The 17,588-nt window shown below is 37.9% G+C and overlaps 1 protein-coding gene across 1 annotated transcript in view; it reads left to right on the top strand.

Moving 5' to 3' along the window:
• Positions 1-17,588, top strand: part of LOC128853012 (translation initiation factor IF-2-like) — a 155,762-nt gene that overhangs the window by 90,255 nt on the left and 47,919 nt on the right. The gene's annotated exons all lie outside the window — the stretch shown is intronic.

Below are 17,588 nucleotides of genomic sequence, written 5' to 3'. Positions count from 1 at the left end.
GACTGCAAGTGAACAAAGAGCTCTAATGAAGGAAAGACTCACAGAACAAGACCAGAATTGTATTTACACTGATGAGCAAATCTTAGCCATGACAAACACATGTGTATAAAGATATTTACTGTTAGTTTACTCTTTTTTCTCTAAGTTCTGTTTTTACTTTAGTTCTCCCTTGAATATAACAGATTGCTTTTCTCAGCACAGTGAAGTTGAATGAAAAGGAAGAAAATTCATAGCTGTTACTATTTTTTGTAGTCTGGAAAACAAGAACTTGTGGAGAAAATGCAGTATGATATACCCATTGCTGCAAATGCTATATACTGATTTAGATAATTAAACAATGCAAGACAACATAATCACCTGACATAGTTCATAGAAATGGCTGTTACTGTAATGTTAACTTAAAAAGTGAGTAAATGCAGAAACACCTTCATATCTACAGAGACCAGGGAAAGGTACTACCAGCTGAAAATACCACCATTATTCATAGGGTTGCAGTTCAGCTGGTGTAATCTATGATGCACTGTCATTTAGCAGACCCTCAAAAATCATAAAAATCCATTGGAATTGTGTAATCACAGTTACCTCTGGGACAGCCTCTTTGTCCTAAAGAAGAACAGCAGGTATTTTGGAAAGCACATCCATTTTATGTCTTCATCCAAGGAAACAACCACAAATCAGTTAGATTAGAGCAGTGACTGAGTGATACGGGAGTTAAGGCTGTGCATGTCAGCATTTTTATTAGGTTGATAAGTAACGTGCTGTGAAAAATCTAAACAGTGGCATAGATGGTCTCTGCAAATAAGTTGTCCTATTATTTTCTCTAAATTTTAAATCATTGGTAATTTTGAGCTCATGTCAACTTCATTTTGTTGCTGTGTGCCTGCCAACTTCAAGAACACCCTTGTGTGGATATTAATACCAGAAATACCATGGGTGAATTTAACTTATCTGGGAAGGTTTTGAAAATGAATGCTCAGTTATTCTATTTTGGTGGTAATGGAGGAGCTAAGGCTCCTAACAATTTTGCGGAATATAAGCTTTAAAAATGTATTAATAAATAATGATCTGGCAAGTTTAGTCATCTTAGGTTTCTTTAATGAAAATATATGTATATATTCTAACATATAAAGTAAATAGTCAACTAAAAATTATCACAGATGAATTTTAAAGCTTCTGTGATGGATTTGAATATAAATTCTAAAAAAGCTTGCCAGAATAAAGCTTGTGGATATTGAATTCTTGGTTTTGTTGTTCTTTTAAGAGTATATGATATGTTCAGTAAGAGAGATCCACCCATACAGAATTTTTGCAATATAGAAAAGTTCTTAACTAGGCCAAATTAACCTGGAAGCAAAAAAAAAGGCAAAACTACACATATTACTGGTGGAAATGGACGGCACTTAATAATTCACAGTGTCATTGCTTCACTGCAAAGGCTTTGCGTAATGCTGCTAAGACATACAGGTAAAAAGTCGGAACAACGTGCCCCACAGTAGGCCTCAAAACAATTTTCCAGACACTCATCTGTGAATTAGAACACTGAAGGGATTAATTTTCTTTGTCACATCAGGGTCACAGAGGGGCTGATGTTGGAGGCACATCTGAGATGATCTATCCCAACCCCTACTTGAGGAAGGGCAGCCAGAGCGGGATGGGCTTTGGATATCTCCAAGGATGGGGATTCCACATCCTCTCTGGGCAACTGATCCTGTGTTTGACAACTTTCTCTTATGTTTAAGAAAAATCTCCTGTATTTCATTTTATGCTTATTGACTCTTGACCATTCACTGGACAACACTGAAAAGAACCTTTGTCTGAACAATCTTAGCTCACTCAGCCTCTTGGTCTATTCGTTAATCATCTTTGTGGCCCTGGACTTTCTTCAGTATGTTCTTGTCTTTCTTGTACCAGGGGGGTCAGCAGTGGACTTAACATTCAAGCTATGTCTCGTGAGGGCTGAGCAGAGGGGGAAGATCACCTTCCTTGACCTGCTGGAAGCACCTTGTGGTATACATCCCAGGATACCTTTGCCCACCCCCCCATGCTGTAAAGACACATTGCTGGTTTATGGTCAGCTTGGTGTCCACTAGGATTTTCAAGGCCTTCTTTGCCAAGCAGCTTTGCAGCTGGTTAGTCCCACCATGTGCTGTTTCACGGGGTTGGTCCTCACCAGGTGCAGGACTTTGCATTTCCTTGTTGGGCTTTGCATGATGAACTTCATGAGGTTCCTGTCAGCCCATTTCTCCTGCATGTCCAGGTCCCTCTGGATGGCAGCACGCCCATCAGGTTTGTCACCCACTCCTCCTAGTTTCCTGTCATCTGCAGGCTTGCTGAGGTTGTGTCTCATCTGAAGTTGTTAGTGAAGAGGTTAAACAGTGTCTGTACCAAGGGGAGTACATGCTACCCTCCACAGTAACAGATTTCTACATAAGATAAATACTCACTGAATGAAAATGATGCATACATTTTTTCCCACTTTCCCCCTCACTAGGAGTACAGAACAGGATATAAGTGGCCCTCAGGGAATGAAATTACTATAGTCACATAAGATTTTCAGCATCTTGAAAACGAGCTCTAAGTATCTTTCATAGTACATTCAACCTCTTTTTAAACTTTATGGCTGTATCATGAAGGAGCATTCCATTTGTAAGACAACTAACCAAGCAAAAAAGAATTTACGTATAACTTCTTAGTAATGTGTCTTGAAATTAAATCTTTGTTGTGTTGACCTCTGTGTCTGAGCTAAACCTAAGGACTAGATCTGTTTATCAATGGGCCTGTAACACACTGAGTATAACTACCAACAGCAAAGGTGTTTTTGACAAACCGTTCTTTGGAAATGCCTTTTAAAACTGTAGGTATAGGTTTAAAAATAAAAATTGAATTGCTTGGCTTTCAGTTAACCCTGCAGAATATTCACAATAATATTTTATCTAAGATAGTTATAATTATTTTGCTTCAGGAAGCCACATTATAATCACATTAAGACACTTCAAGGTGTCTGCCCTAACCATAGCATGTCCTGTTCTGTCTTATTATTTAAATGAGCTTGCAATTTGCTTTCCCTGACAACTATTCATTTGTATTTTCTAGGCAGAGATTGATAGCAACTTTTACCAAGTTGTATTCATTTTACTAAGAAAAGTGTTGATCAATACCATATGAGCTGAGACAATCATATAACCCATTTTTCTAATGATACTGTTTTTCCCAGGAAACCTCGTGAGATGTATTTATTTGTACCATACCTAACAATCAATTGCTCTGTACAGATGGTCAGCGAGATAACAACCAGATGATTAAACAATGACAATTGTTTCCCCATTTAGCAAGACTAGTTACTGTGCAGGAAATTTTGAGCAGTCCTGGGAAGTTAATATGAATCCAGACTCGTGGATCCTTCCTGGTCATCCCAGGAAGACAAACATGTCCAGTTTGGCTGTTTTGAAACTGTTCTGAGACACTTGGACTTGCTGGGAACAAGGTATTTGGGGATAAAAATACAGCATTAAATACCACAGATGGAGACCAGCCACTTATTTCTGTGACAGCTCTATATCATGAGTAGACATGAATTTGTTAATGTGAAAAGGGGCAATAAACGCTTCTTTTTACTGAAATATAGGCAGTCTATCCTCTTCACTGAAAAGGCATTTGAAAAAGCAACCAATAGACTCAAAAGTGCTCAAGCCACATTTTTGACATTATTTTGACATTTTAGCACTGAAATGACATTAATTTAGTAATTTTACTTAAGATTATTCACACGAAGTAGTAAGTAGCCAAACATGATAAAGTGTACAGAAGAGCTTTAGAGCTGCTTTCAGCTACTTCAGTCCAAACAAATTCCTCAGTAAACCAAAGCCACTCTGGCTCACATTTGACAGCCCTTCTGAGTGGTAATTTCCCTGGGAGGAAGGCAAAGGTCTGCAGTGATACCCGAGGGTGGGCTCCCATTTAGTCCTGGACAAGGACGAACAGTGTGCACGCTCTGTACATTGCTTCTGCAGGTGTGCAAGTGTTGAATTAGCTAAAGCCAAAGATTTATTCTCCTCACTGAATATTAATTTGATTGTAACAACATCAGGCTAAAATATATACTTCCTGATGTCAGGGAAGAGTGCATGAGGAGCAGATGAGATCATGAAGGTGGGCTTTTACACCCACCTGAATTCTCTGATGTCTAATAAAGGGTGAACTTATCTTTATTCTCAGTGCTGACACTAATATCCTTTCTTTCCTCCCACTTCTGTCTTTTATGAAATCAGAAGAAATCTAATATCTCTGGGAATTCCACCTCCTTATTAAATTTTATTTTAAATGCTTAATGGTTTAAAAAGGCTGGACAGGTAAATAGACACTAGTGTGCCAGCTTATATATATCCCTTATGCATATAGTTCATACACATCTAAAAATAAACTTTTACTTGGTCATGTTAGCAATCTTTTCTACTTCTCCAGTAATATTAGAAAGAAAAGCCTTGCTAGCAGCAAATACAGTTGAAGCTAATTTTGTCTTAGACTCGTTCTCTAAAATGACAAAGCACAAAGCCTGCGTTTTATACAGATGAACTACTAACAGTTTGGAAATTACCTGTTTAAGTAATGAATTAATTCCCTCTAGGTTTGCTAACTCAGGATGACCTAAATTAGCTATATACCTCTCTTGTATCCTGAGCCAGAGGTATATGTATCAAATACACAGTAGTCTGTAGGAACCTGTCTCAAGTAGTAGAAAATAATTCCTTATATTACACTGAAGCACTACCGCTCTTTTAACGTTATAATCCAATAGAAACTGCATTGCCTTTGAAGCTAAAAAGAGAAAAAAGCATACTAACACCAGAATAAACAGTATTGCTTCCGAGAGTCTTCTATGGAGAACATAAAATGGAAGCCACACCTAATTAATGGCACTTTATCTGAGAGTTTTCTTAATATTACAGGATCCAGGGACCCAAATTCCACGTTAATATCTGTTTTATGATTCCCCCTGCCCTAGAATAAACCATAATTTCATTATCTATTCCAGACATCTATGTCTGAGACGTATTTTCAGTGTTTACAATGCTTTTCAAAACAGAACTAATGAACTGTGTGTTTTAAAGCATTCTATGGGGTTTGTAGGCAGGTCTGTTATTAGAGATAGAAAGCAAATGGGAGCAATAAAGTTGAAATGATGCCTCGTGTACAAATAAAAGTTGTAAGCAGCAGGTTCAATATCTTTGCATAATCATGACTCATCTAGCTGGATTATCTGCAACCCAGAATGTGAAATCGTGAAATGCTGTTTTGTGAGAGAAAGGAAGAAGATCCCCACACCAGCACTATACCTGTCACAAACTGATGTCTGCATATAACCTAGCATCAGAGGGAGACACAGAGTCCTTCTGTGGAAAGAGTGGTGTGTTCAGCCTGGAAAGTCACCTATCAACTATATCCTCAAAATCAAAATGCATGTTGGAGGAAAAAAGTTACAAGTATTTGCAACCATTCTAAAGAGTTCTTTTTCACTGATTTTTCCTGGAAATTATCTACTTTACTCTGATTTCCTCCATCTCTGGTTGTTTGTGGTTTTTTTTTCCCCTTTTCCCTTCCTGCTAGTTTGACTGAGCCAGCTCCTGTAGATTTACCTTCTCTTCTGTTGCTCTTTTGCTTAGACGTATTGCCTAGATTTGATGGCAACTAATAACAGAGACCTCACTTTACTACTTTTTAATTCTGATCACTCTCAGGTACCTTTCTATCCACACCAGCTTTGCATGTCTTCACGGTCTGACATCTACATGTGCCTCTCTGAAATGTCATACTCGGAATTATTTTCTTTTCTGGTAGTATAAGAACCTATTCTTCCTCTAGAACAGAAAACATATCTTTTCTTACTTTAGCATTTTACTTAGAATTCTTATATTACTTACATCCTTTTGCAGATCTGATTATTCTTTAGATGCAGAAGCGTTCCTTATGGCTTTATAATAACCTATTTCTATATTTAGTATTCAGAATAGTGTTTGGGCAGATTACATTTTTACGGCAGCAAAATAATAGCACCCAGATACAGAATAATGCAGACTGTAAATGCATATTAGTGAAGAACATGTACATTCGAACCAACAAGATAAAGGACACCTACAGACAATATGGTGAAATTCTGGCCTCGAACTGTGTCTGGTCGGTAGGTGTTGCAACAAGGTTGTAGAGCTTCAGTACGTGCAGCATCACAGCATGTACTGCTATAAGCACTTTTGGAGTTGACAGAAAGAGATGTACTTTTCAGAATCAGTCTAATCATCCTAAACCAGACATTCCAAATAGGTCAAAGAATTGTAAGTGAGGCACTTCTTACTAGTTATTAATTTCAGTGATTAACTCAAATGTGTATGTCTGCGCTGTCAATGTATAAAGTTTGGTGAGACGGAGACTTACTTAGTAGGATTCCACTCTTAGGAGCTCTTGCTTCTTTTCAGCTCATCCGCTGAATTTATACTAACAATTTGTCCATGGCTTTATGGTAGAAATCTTTATCAAGACAGAAAAAATTTGATATTTCTACAGCCAAATAGGAAAAGTGATTGAAAGTGTAGTGAGATACCACACAGACTGCAGGAAAAAAAGTCTGTGTGTAACTTCTTTTTTCTTTTTTTCAAGTTTTATCCTAGATCTTACACTTGAACAGGGGGGTATGTAAGGCTTGTCAAACAACTCTGCGCTCCAGTCAATTTTAACATCTTCAAAGCAGATTCAGTTTTGCCTGCACAATAACACCACTCTTTTCCTGAAGGAGTTCTGTCTCACATTTTGTTTTAAAGTGTGGCAGGCTGATTTTTAACTTGGCTAAAAACTGTGAACATGGTCAGAATAATGGTCTGAAACGTGGTGGGTCTATTTTGCCAGTAATATATTAGCTATTTCCAGGGGGAAATAATTCTTCAGGTTCATGTGTTTTCCCTGCTTGCTTAGCTACATAACTTCTCCCTGGTGGGCAAAATCTTTAAAGGTCATTATATGTGTGTATAGAACATAAAACCGCTCCAAGATCTCACTTCTTGTTTCTCTGATATCTTTGCAGTGGGCCATTCTCCTCCAGGTGAAACAAAGTCTCGTTATCACTAAGGAAGCCAATTTAACAATGCTTTCCCACCTGCAGCATTCCTCAAATAGCAAAATCAAGTCTGAGACAGGATCATTTTATCAGATTAAGGAGCAGCCTGGGAGTACTTGAAGGTCTTCTTCCCTCTGGGTGAGTTTACCACGAGAAACGTATCTTCCTGTATGGCTGGAATAGGTTCTCTAAGTCCAGGAGCTTACCCGCTGTCTATGAAATGATTAGTATTTTGTATACTCGGGTGTCTAAGTAGGAAAAGAAGTATGAGAGAAGTAATGGAATCTAAAAGGGAATACAAGCAGGAAAAGCTGTGCATGAAGGGTAGGTTACAAATGCCCATGCCAGAAACACTGCTGAGGGAGAGTTAGTGATGAGTCCACATTGGGGTCACTCTACACAGAAAGAGATCTCTTAAAGAAATATTGACTTGCAATAAATATTTTGTAGTTGGTGTCTGTATATTTCTCTTAATCCTTTTTCTTCAAAGGAGATTACTAATTAATTGTATCATCTTGTTCCCAATCCAACTAGGTGCATCTTGACATCAAAACCAGAGGAAGATTCCAGAGTGAGAACTTTTCAGCCTGTGTACACCAGGTACATTAGACATGAGAGAAGAGACCGAAGAAGAGAGAATGGTCTCTGTAATGCTAGAGGCTCGGGGATGAAGGGCTGGAAAGATGCCCAGTGGAAAAGGACCTAGAGGTGCTGTTTGACAGCTGCCTGAACATGAGCCAGAAGTCCTCCTGGGTGGCCGAGAAGAACAACAGCATCCGCGCTTGTGTCAGAGGTAGTGTGGCCAGCAGGAATAGGGAAGTAATTGTCCCCCTGTACTCAGTGCTAGTGAGGCTATACCTCAAATACTGTGTTCAGTTTTGGGATCTTCACTACAAGAAAGACATTGAGCCACTGGAATGTGTCCAGAGAAGGGCAGTGGAGCTGGTGAAGGGTCTGGAGCACAAGTGAGGGAGGGGCTGAGGAACTGGATCTGTTTAGTCTGGAGAAGAGTCTGAGGGGAGACCTACTTACTCTCTACGACTACCTGAAAGGGAGTTGTAGCGAGGCAGGAGTTGGTTTCTTCTCACAAGGAACAAGTAATAGGGTGATTGGAAATGGCCTTAAGTTGCACCAGGGGAGGTTTAGACTGGATATTAGGAAATACCACTACATAGAAAGGTTTATCAGACACTGGAACAGGTTGTCCAAGGAAATGGTGGAGTCACCATCCATAGAGATATTTAAAAGATGTGTAAATTTGGTACTTAGAGGCATGGCTTAGTGGTGGACTTGCTAGTGTTAGGTTAAGGCTTGGACTTGATGATCTTTTTGGGGTCTTTTGAGCCCTAAATGATTCTGTGATTCTGTCTGATCTTATCTCAGTCCTGAATGAATCTGGGATCCAGACAAAATCAAGAATAACTAATTACCCTGTACAGCTCCATTAGTTTCCTCTTGGCTTTAAGCACTGAAAGCTTTTTAAAATTCTTGAAAAGCATGTTTTAAGCATGCTTTCTAAATGCTCTTTCCTGCTGAAAACATTAGTATTCAGTTTGTACTATGAACTCTGTGGTGAATAAAACCTACAAGAAAAAACCAAAAATAGATGGCAAAACAGCCCATCATTTTGAAAGAACTTGCCCTGAATTTGCCAGAGTTTGGGCTCACAGCCCTGTCTTGTTTCTTTTCAGAGGTGACAGGGATTGTCCTCAACTTCACAAGAGCCTGAGGAAAGCATTTTCCTTGCAGTGTCTTTAGCTAGGAAATCCCTTGTTGGATATCACCCTGAGCTCAAACATATTAAATCCTCATAACCACTAATTTATAAACTAAAATAAGCAAACAGGGAGAACTGGTTTAAAGAAGGACTTTGACCCTGTACGCATATGTTACTGCATACAGTGATGCAATCAATTTATATCACCATTTTTAAACAATAGTCTAAGTGTCTTCAGAATGCATTTCTGGACCAAGGATACTTTAAGTCCCTTCTGTCTGCATGATGACTTGGATATTTTCTCTGCCAGACCTTCAGGAATATGATTTATACTAAGAAATGTTCCATGTACTAAAATTCTCAAAAAGACAAGTAAACATTTAATTATCTTGCTCCAAAGTATAAGCCTGAAAACAACAACAGCCAAAAAAAAAAACCCAAATAACCAGTTGGATCCATAGAGATACTTGAAGGAAGGGCATACCAATAGAAAAATAAAGATGTCCTGTGTGATAAATAACGTTCTGTATTATCCGTATTGTTCTCCATCACTTAGTGTTCATTTTGACTTTGATGCTTTATTCCAGACACTAGTTTGCTAATGTTGCCAGTTTCTCAGTAAATTCCTCAGTCTGCACAATGTGATGTCGCTGGTTTAGGTCATTTACTGTCCTCAATTCAGAAAACAGTCACACACAGCGCTGAAGGAAAGTATATAGCCCTGAGACAGAAGTCTGGCAGAGCTGAAAAATAGCTTGTTAGGATTTTTTCCAAAATAGGTGTGTCTGACCTATTGCAGATTACAAAGGGAGACTTAATGGAAGCTAGCTGCTGTGTTTACTTGAGAAATACATTTGATAATGTTCTCATTGTAAAAACAGATACTTCAGCTTAGTTGACCTGTCTTAACTTAATTATTTTTGCTTTCCAGAGCCTCTCCTGTGCAGCCAGGTGTCCTTAGCAATCAATGTCAAGACAGGCAGCTATCACTCTCCTGATGGCCTCCCCTGGCATTAAATGTGCCTCCAGGTTGAAGTGACCCCTGTGCCCCCACGCACACCTGATGCCAGTGATGTGCAGGCAGGAGGGGGGAGTCGGGGATGCTCTGCTTGAACTCCCCAGAGCTGTCCTCAGGATGTGAGATGTGCCGGGGCTTCCCCCTGCTCCATGAATTGCTGAAAACTTCTCAGAGGACAGCAGAGCAGCAGGAGAAGTTTGTATCGATGAAGATTGAACTATAACCTTGTGCTTTTGTGCAAGCTTGGGGCGTGCCTGAGCTGAAGATTGTTTGGAGGAAATCTGGAAACAGTGGAGGGATGGACAGGGCCAGCTTTGCTGGTTGCTGCCCTTGGAGTACGGCATCAGCTTGGCTGTGGGAGCGAGTGCCAGAGCCAGCAGCTCCTCAATGAGTGCTGACACCCAAACCTACCCAGAGCCAAGGCAAACAAACAGTGGATTCCTGTCCTGCCCCACGATTCAAACTCAGCATCAAGACGTTCGACTCAACTTCTCGCTTACCACCTTTACATGGCTGTTCAATAGGGATAATTGTTATTGGTGGCAAAATTTATTTGCATGGTCTTTCTATTTACAAGGTAAAGGTGGCATTGAAGCGAATGAGACCCCAGGAGATTCAGAGATTTATTTTTCTTCCACTTGATTTAAAGCTTATTTTATTTTGCATGAGTTCTTAGTGGCATCCCAACATTCTTAATCTACGACTGCAAGTCCTTTAAAACTGAGGGTCTTAAATCTAGTAATTTAATTTGGGCTCAAATTGAAAGTTTTTGTGTGATCTCCTTTTAATTTATTTTTAATTCCTTTGTATCTTTTTAATTACATTATTAGAGTGCTTGTATTGAAATTCACCTGGAATGCTGCACAGTGATAATTAGTTAGTGTATAATGAGAAAGCCTATTGTATTTGGTACAGTTGAGGATTAGTGGAATTCAAAATATTCTGGCTTTTTTTACTTTAAGATTGTACGCTAAAATGGTCTAAATGAAAATTTGCATACAAGATATTAACCTGGCAAATGGGAAAGAATAAGGCGGCAAGCAAGCACTTACTTTCCCTGCCAGTCATGTAATGCTCATTATTAGACCTGAACCAGTAACGACACTGTATCTGAATCTTGATTCAAAAATTAATTGCTGGCTAACTATTCAAAAAATAAAAGAATAAAGCAAAGAAGAAAAGGGGCTTTTAAAGAGTTGAAATTATTGTAACACAATGAATTCATAAATCCAGCACTGTAATACACATTCCAGGCTTAACAAACAGTCATTTCCAGCTCCACAGTACAGGACAATAAAATCTGGTAATGACACAGTACCAGGCACATTCCTATTTCAAACAGAAAGTGCTAATTTGTTCTTTATTTACATATGCAATTGAAAGCAATAATGTTACATTTATGCTGTGGAACTGTAAATGTTAGCTTTACTGGTTTGTCTTTCTAAGTTTTAGGGTGTCTCTTATTGAAAAGTAGAAGACAAGTTTTGATTCTGCTTCACTCAAGAGAAAAATATTGCCTGGAAAAGCTCAATTCCTTTTTAATTCTTTGCCATCCTGCTGGCCATGCCTCACAGCTGCAGTTGAGATCATGGTCCTGTTTTGCTGGGAATTGTGCAGACACACGGATGCATTGAAGAACAGGCAGTCCAGACAGTCAGTGGAGAGAAAGAGTAGAAGGTAAAGTGGGCAAAGGGGTGGTGTAACCTGCTCAGTGGCATACCTAGGAAATAAAAGCCAAATCCAATTAGTATTACCTTAAAGCACTGTTCATGAGGGCAGAGTAAAGAAAAATTCATATTACAGAATGGACTTCAGAGAAGACTGGAGTTTATTTTGCTGAAAGGTGATATTTTGTCCAGTTAGAAACTTTATTTCCACTTTTCTTCCCTTGGAAAGCAATTGATTTCACCACATTGTGGAGCTTGTGCTGACGCAAACCTGGGAGAATGAAACATTCCTCAATCCATGATTAGTTGTATACATGATAAATTCAAAAAAGAAAGAAAAGAAAAAATAATAGAATTGTACGGACTGTGTTCTGTACTAAATTCCTCAGATGTTGCAGGGAGGATAGAATTTCCCTTGCAGAGCAAAATGACGGTACCTGAAACGGAAGATATGAAAATTTTAAAATCCCATGTCAGTTGTTATTTATTTATTTATATGATAAAGCACTTTCACAAAATAAAAAACAGGCAAAATCCAAACAGCAGCAGAAAAGATTTTTGCAAAATTCAGACTTCTAACAAAAATATAAAACCCATACATTTTGTAATCAGAATCTAAATGCTGATTAAAGGATGCAGAGATGTTCCTTTGAAATTACAGTTCGAGCACTTGTCAGTCCCTTGATCTTCAGTGAGGTTTTAGTGTAAACCTAATTTATGGTAGTTATTGGTATCAGTGATGAGGTATGTATGAGGCAACTTAGCAATGGAGTGTCTCAGAACTGAAGACAAAGTGCTAATTTTCCACTGAAGAGGCCACTTGGCTCAGAAATTTCAGACTACCCATGCCCTTCCTGTATATATTTCCCTTGAACTCGTGTTTCTGGTCCATTGGTTTTATTATCTAGACAGCTAAAATGGTTTTGGTGAAGAACTTAAGTGAAAGATATTTCTCCTCTCTGGTACCATGCACTTGCCAAGGATAAAGATCAAATCTGGCATAGAAGGAAATTCTCTTCTCTTCAGAGGGTGTGGGTAGCTGTATCCCATGCAAGGATCTCAAAAATCAATCCTCCTTTGGGGAGTAAGGTATCCAGGTATCCTTGGAGAATGCCTTTATTAAAGATTTAGTACTTGTCTTATGTAACAGTCAAAAAAAAAGGCCAAAGGTCCACTTTGAGCCATGAAGTACTCCAAGCCACTATGATTAAATCTCAGCAGTTTATAAATCAAAAGCATACTAGGAAATTATGTGGGTGGTATCAAATCTCTTTGTCTGTTGATCACACCTCCCATGGGACTCTTAATCCCCTATATTTTTAGATCAAGTGAAGCATGGTCCATGGCTGCAATGTAGAATTCACAGAAAGAAACTTAAAAAGGTACCTTCACAGTTCCTCCCTTATGGGGAGCTTGGCTGGTCTTCATTCTCAAGGCTCTCTGCTGGATCATCCAGCTATGACTCCAATCACCAGGATGGGTTTGCTCGAGGAAAAGAAAATTCAGCTGCCTTTTCTTTCTTCATTTTCCCTTGAGGTAGTTCACTTCAGCTGTACAGTGAAATGTCTTTTACAAAGACATTACATATTTACAGAACAGAAAAAAACTGCGTTGGGGGGGATGAAGGAACATATCTAAGATGGGAAAAAATCTCCAGTTCCTAGAGGAGCGTTTTGGTTTCTAATAGACTCATCTTTCTGAAGGGAGAGAATAGACGGTGCTGCTTCTGTGGCAGCTGAGAATTTGCAGGGGCATTTTTCAGTCTGTGCATGACAAACGCTGAAAGATAATAAAACCAAACTAAATTTTTTGTTGATGTATTAATAATTACTAGTAAGTTTGAATTGGAGATTTGAACCCAATTCAGAACCTTTCAATGCCTTTACAAGACCAGCTATTACAAGAAGCTGGAAAAGGAGATTGCTTTTCTTTTTTGCATATGTTCTTTTTGAACATGCTTTTTTAGTTTTTGTTTGTGGTGAATGGAAATTTCAGAAAGTCTCCATCAGGTCATCAATAAGTTATAATAAACCAATATGCTGATGGGTATGCTTGCAAAAACTTTTGACATAAACAACTCACACACAATGTGTGCTTAAAATATTTTAATCATTTGGTAGAGAGTTAAAATAATTTCAGTAAAAGTGTGATTATAGCTAAGGTCTCTAACCAGTCTTTCCTTAAAACACTGTGTAAATGAAGCTTCTCTAGTCATTTCTACAAGATCAGTCCACTCCTTTTATTTTGCATATTGGTATTTCATTTAAAATATCGTTCCTCTCTCCTTAGCTGAATACATACTATGGTCTTTGATCATTCTCCACATTTTTTTGACACTGACCTGCCTGGAGCACTGCTCTAACCTCATGTTAGATCTGCCTGCCATGCACACACGGATCGGCTACAGAGCATTACAGTTTCCTGAGCCTCAGCTCCCAACTTAAATAACAACAGCTCAAAATTCCAACTCAGAAGTTTGTCATTTTGGGTGCTGGCCAAAAATGATGCTGTCAAGCTGATATAAACCATCTGCTATTGTATTTACCATTTTTTTTCTTGGCTCTATATAACACTCTGGTTTGGAGGCAAGTCCTTCAGCATAGTCCTTGATGGTCTTTGATGGAAGGGACAATGTGCTCATAAGCCATCAATTTAACCGAGTGCAGAAAAAGTACCATTAAAAATAACAAAATAACTCTGCAGCCACCTGTGAGATCATGGGCCCATTACAGACAGAGAAGATAGCAGAGGAATCTTGGTTACCAGGGACTTGGAAGGGAAATTGTTTTTGTGATAACAACAAAGACACAAGCACGGATTTCGAGCTTTATCTTTTCTATAGTGAAATCTATGTCAAAGCTTCCTTGACCAGATAAAAATGTTTCAAATGTTTATCCATTTGGTTCAAAGCCATTTCGGTCACAGGATTTAATCAAAATACTAACATTTCTACAAAAAAGAAGATAGAGAAAAGTTTTATCATAGTATTCTGGTGTAATTTTTTCTCCGGTCGGGTGGAATCAGAAAGGGAAAACATAAGCAAAAACTAATAATGATGCTACTTGCAAAACTAGCTTTCTCAAACTGTGTCTGTATCAGCATAGGTATGTAGATTTAAAAAAAATATCTGTGAATAAATGGATTATCATATCTGACCCACCTCGAAAAGGGCAAACAATATTATTTTGTAATAACTAATTATTTTTTTTATGTCCAGGATGACTTGAGAAAGAGTAGGACTCAAGTCATGGTACAATTTCATTCAGTTCATGAAAATACAGCAAGAAATAATCTCTCTGTTGTGTTTCTGTGCAGTGGTTGCAGAACTGCAGCAGTGGCCCAAAGGCGTGACCCAAACTTCTCCGTTTTTCATAAGCATGAAGTTGGAGTGAAGTGGTAGCCTAGAAAGTGAAAAACTTGTTTTATTCAGACAAGTCACCTGGCTATCAATTTTTGCCAGAGTTGACAGAAGGGAAAGGACAGCAGATGCAAGATGATGATTCTGGAAAATCCAAATAATAATCAAAATCCACTAGAAGTAATAGTGGTTTAAGTAATCTACTTCACCAGGCTTTAGAGCATGCCATTCTATAATCTCCACGAAAATAAAACATCAGTATTTATCTGTCAATGCTGCTTAATATATAGTCAGCAAAATCAGAAATAGGCCTACATAAAATAAAGTCTGGCAAAAGCACAGAGACTGCTTTCCATCCGGCACTTTTCAAAATGTCACTGAATGACATATTATTGTAATTTGCAGCAGAAACCACTGCTGTCCAGTTTCTGAGACTTAAACAGACATATTTATTTGGCTTTCCCAATCTTGTCCATCAGCTAATTAATTGTCCTTTTTTTTTTTTTCCAGAAGTGTGTTACAAAACTTTGGAGAATATTGATAAATTTGGTTTTTTATCTATGGACTGTACTGCACTTTAAGGGATCTTTTGGCTAAACAAAATTTCTGGCCTGTAATAAAAGTGATGAAAGAGAATGCAGGCTTTTGAATTCCAAATCCTCTCCATGTCATGAGATTATGCATGAAGCGCAGAAATTATTGCAAAACCAAACATTGTCTCTGTGTGTAATAGATGCAAAGCCAGGGCCCTTTGGCATCCATTGCACCCATCAGCGTCTCAGCCAGAGAATGCAAATCCTTCCACAAAATTTTGACAAACCTGATGACTAAAATCTGTCAAATCTTTCCGTGTCACATGCAACTCAGCAATCAAATATGAGCCGACAAGAGCTTATCTGATAAATCGTATTTCTCAACCTTATTACTAAAAGATGAACTGCTAAAACAAAGTACTCACCTGGTTTGTTTGGTTTGGGGTTTTTTTCACTATTGCTTTTAGGTTTTAGAATATGTAGTCTATTTATTTTTACCTAAAAATAGATCATAATCACGAATGAGGAGAAAAGGGGAAAGAAACAATTTTGAATTTGAAGTTTCTGGAAATTACTCAGCAGACAAAACGCAATCCCTTAGAAGTGGCTAAGTATAAAGCTCAGTGCCTTATATTTCTACCAAGGGTCCCTTCCTTCTTCAGACTTTTCAGCCCCATCTGTGTTTCTTCTTGAATCTGTGGATTTGATTAAGGGCCCACTAAATCTTCAACGTAATTTAATGTCATTAAATCACACATGCAGTAGTGATGACACACAGCAATACAATGGAACCAAAGCCCTTGAAAACAGGGAATTGCAAAAGTTCTGTTAAGTGTTGTATTTAAATAAGCTTGGGTTAGTATTGCTTATACTTCAGCGCTAATTGCTTAGGACTGAGGCTATTGGTGTTTGGGCAGCATTTTACTAAGACAAAAGTCAATGGAAGCAATTTTGAAACGATCGGTGTTCAGGAAACTTGTTTGTTGATAAAAAGAGTGATTGTCCAGGGACTAGAAGAATTCCTATATTCATGCTAATCAGCGAAAAAGACACAGCTGCTAGAGAAAGGCAGAGATAAAGGTAAAAAACCTCAAATAGTAATTTTATTCAGGATCTTCCTTTTAAAAAGTCTTAGGCAAATTATTAAAGTTATTATGAGAAATATTACATTATTGTACAATAAAGACACACGATACTTTTGCACTGTATCTTGTCACTAATCATTCATTAATACTTCTACCAAAGCTGAATCTTTGTCTGTTCCTTGTACAGAGAACCTCTCTCTTGTTATCTTTTTTTTTATTTTATTGAAAGAAGGTAAAGGATAATACTTAAAAATCTCATCTCAGGAATGTTTGAGGATAAAACTAGCATGATTATAGAATGAAAAATGTTTTCCTGAGATGAGATTTTTAACTATTATCCTGCACTGTGTACACATGAAATAGTAAATCATATTCGTTGCCTGCACAAGGCATAATATATTCACCACATTGTACTCAATAGATCAGTGTTGTAGTGATTGTTTTATTAATATTAACATCATATTATTACTGTACATTATAAGCAGCTTCTTATGCTAATAATAATTAATTATAATTCTACTCTGGAAAACACGCTACAACCAGTGGTGCATTGGAATAGCGTTTGGTGGTAGCATAACTTCTGCAAAGCTTTCAAATATTTTGATAAAACAGATACGTGATGAAGTCAATCAGTCTTAGTAACTTTTTTCAGATTATATAAGACCAGTCTCTCCTATGTTGCCACTTAAAATGCTATCCAAGTTCTACCTCAACAACGTCACTGGAGTTACATCACGCTTCATTTAACAAAAACATTTCTGAAGTTCTGAAGATCTGTGACTACATGTTTTTCAAAGCAAAGAGCATCCAGAAATTTGTTCTGAAAATAGTATACGTAATATGGAAATATTTTTAATAGATATTTAAAACTTAGTGTGCAATCAAGCAAGTTTCAACCCTAGAAGCCCAAACACCAGAAATTTTATTTGGATTCTATGAGATAGGCAGAGACAGTTGAAATGAATTAAGAATTATTAAATGCTCTTCATAGGATCAGTCCATGAAATGGCAGCAAAAGGTTCATAAAAATTGTTCCTGCTCTCAGAAGAATGCTTCCTTATTAATTTTATTTCTAAAAATGTGAAATGTGTTTCATACTGGACCAAAT

Source organism: Cuculus canorus, chromosome 9, assembly GCF_017976375.1.
Source record: "Cuculus canorus isolate bCucCan1 chromosome 9, bCucCan1.pri, whole genome shotgun sequence".
NCBI lineage: Eukaryota > Metazoa > Chordata > Aves > Cuculiformes > Cuculidae > Cuculus > Cuculus canorus.
This window is presented reverse-complemented; position numbering and strand designations above follow the sequence as displayed.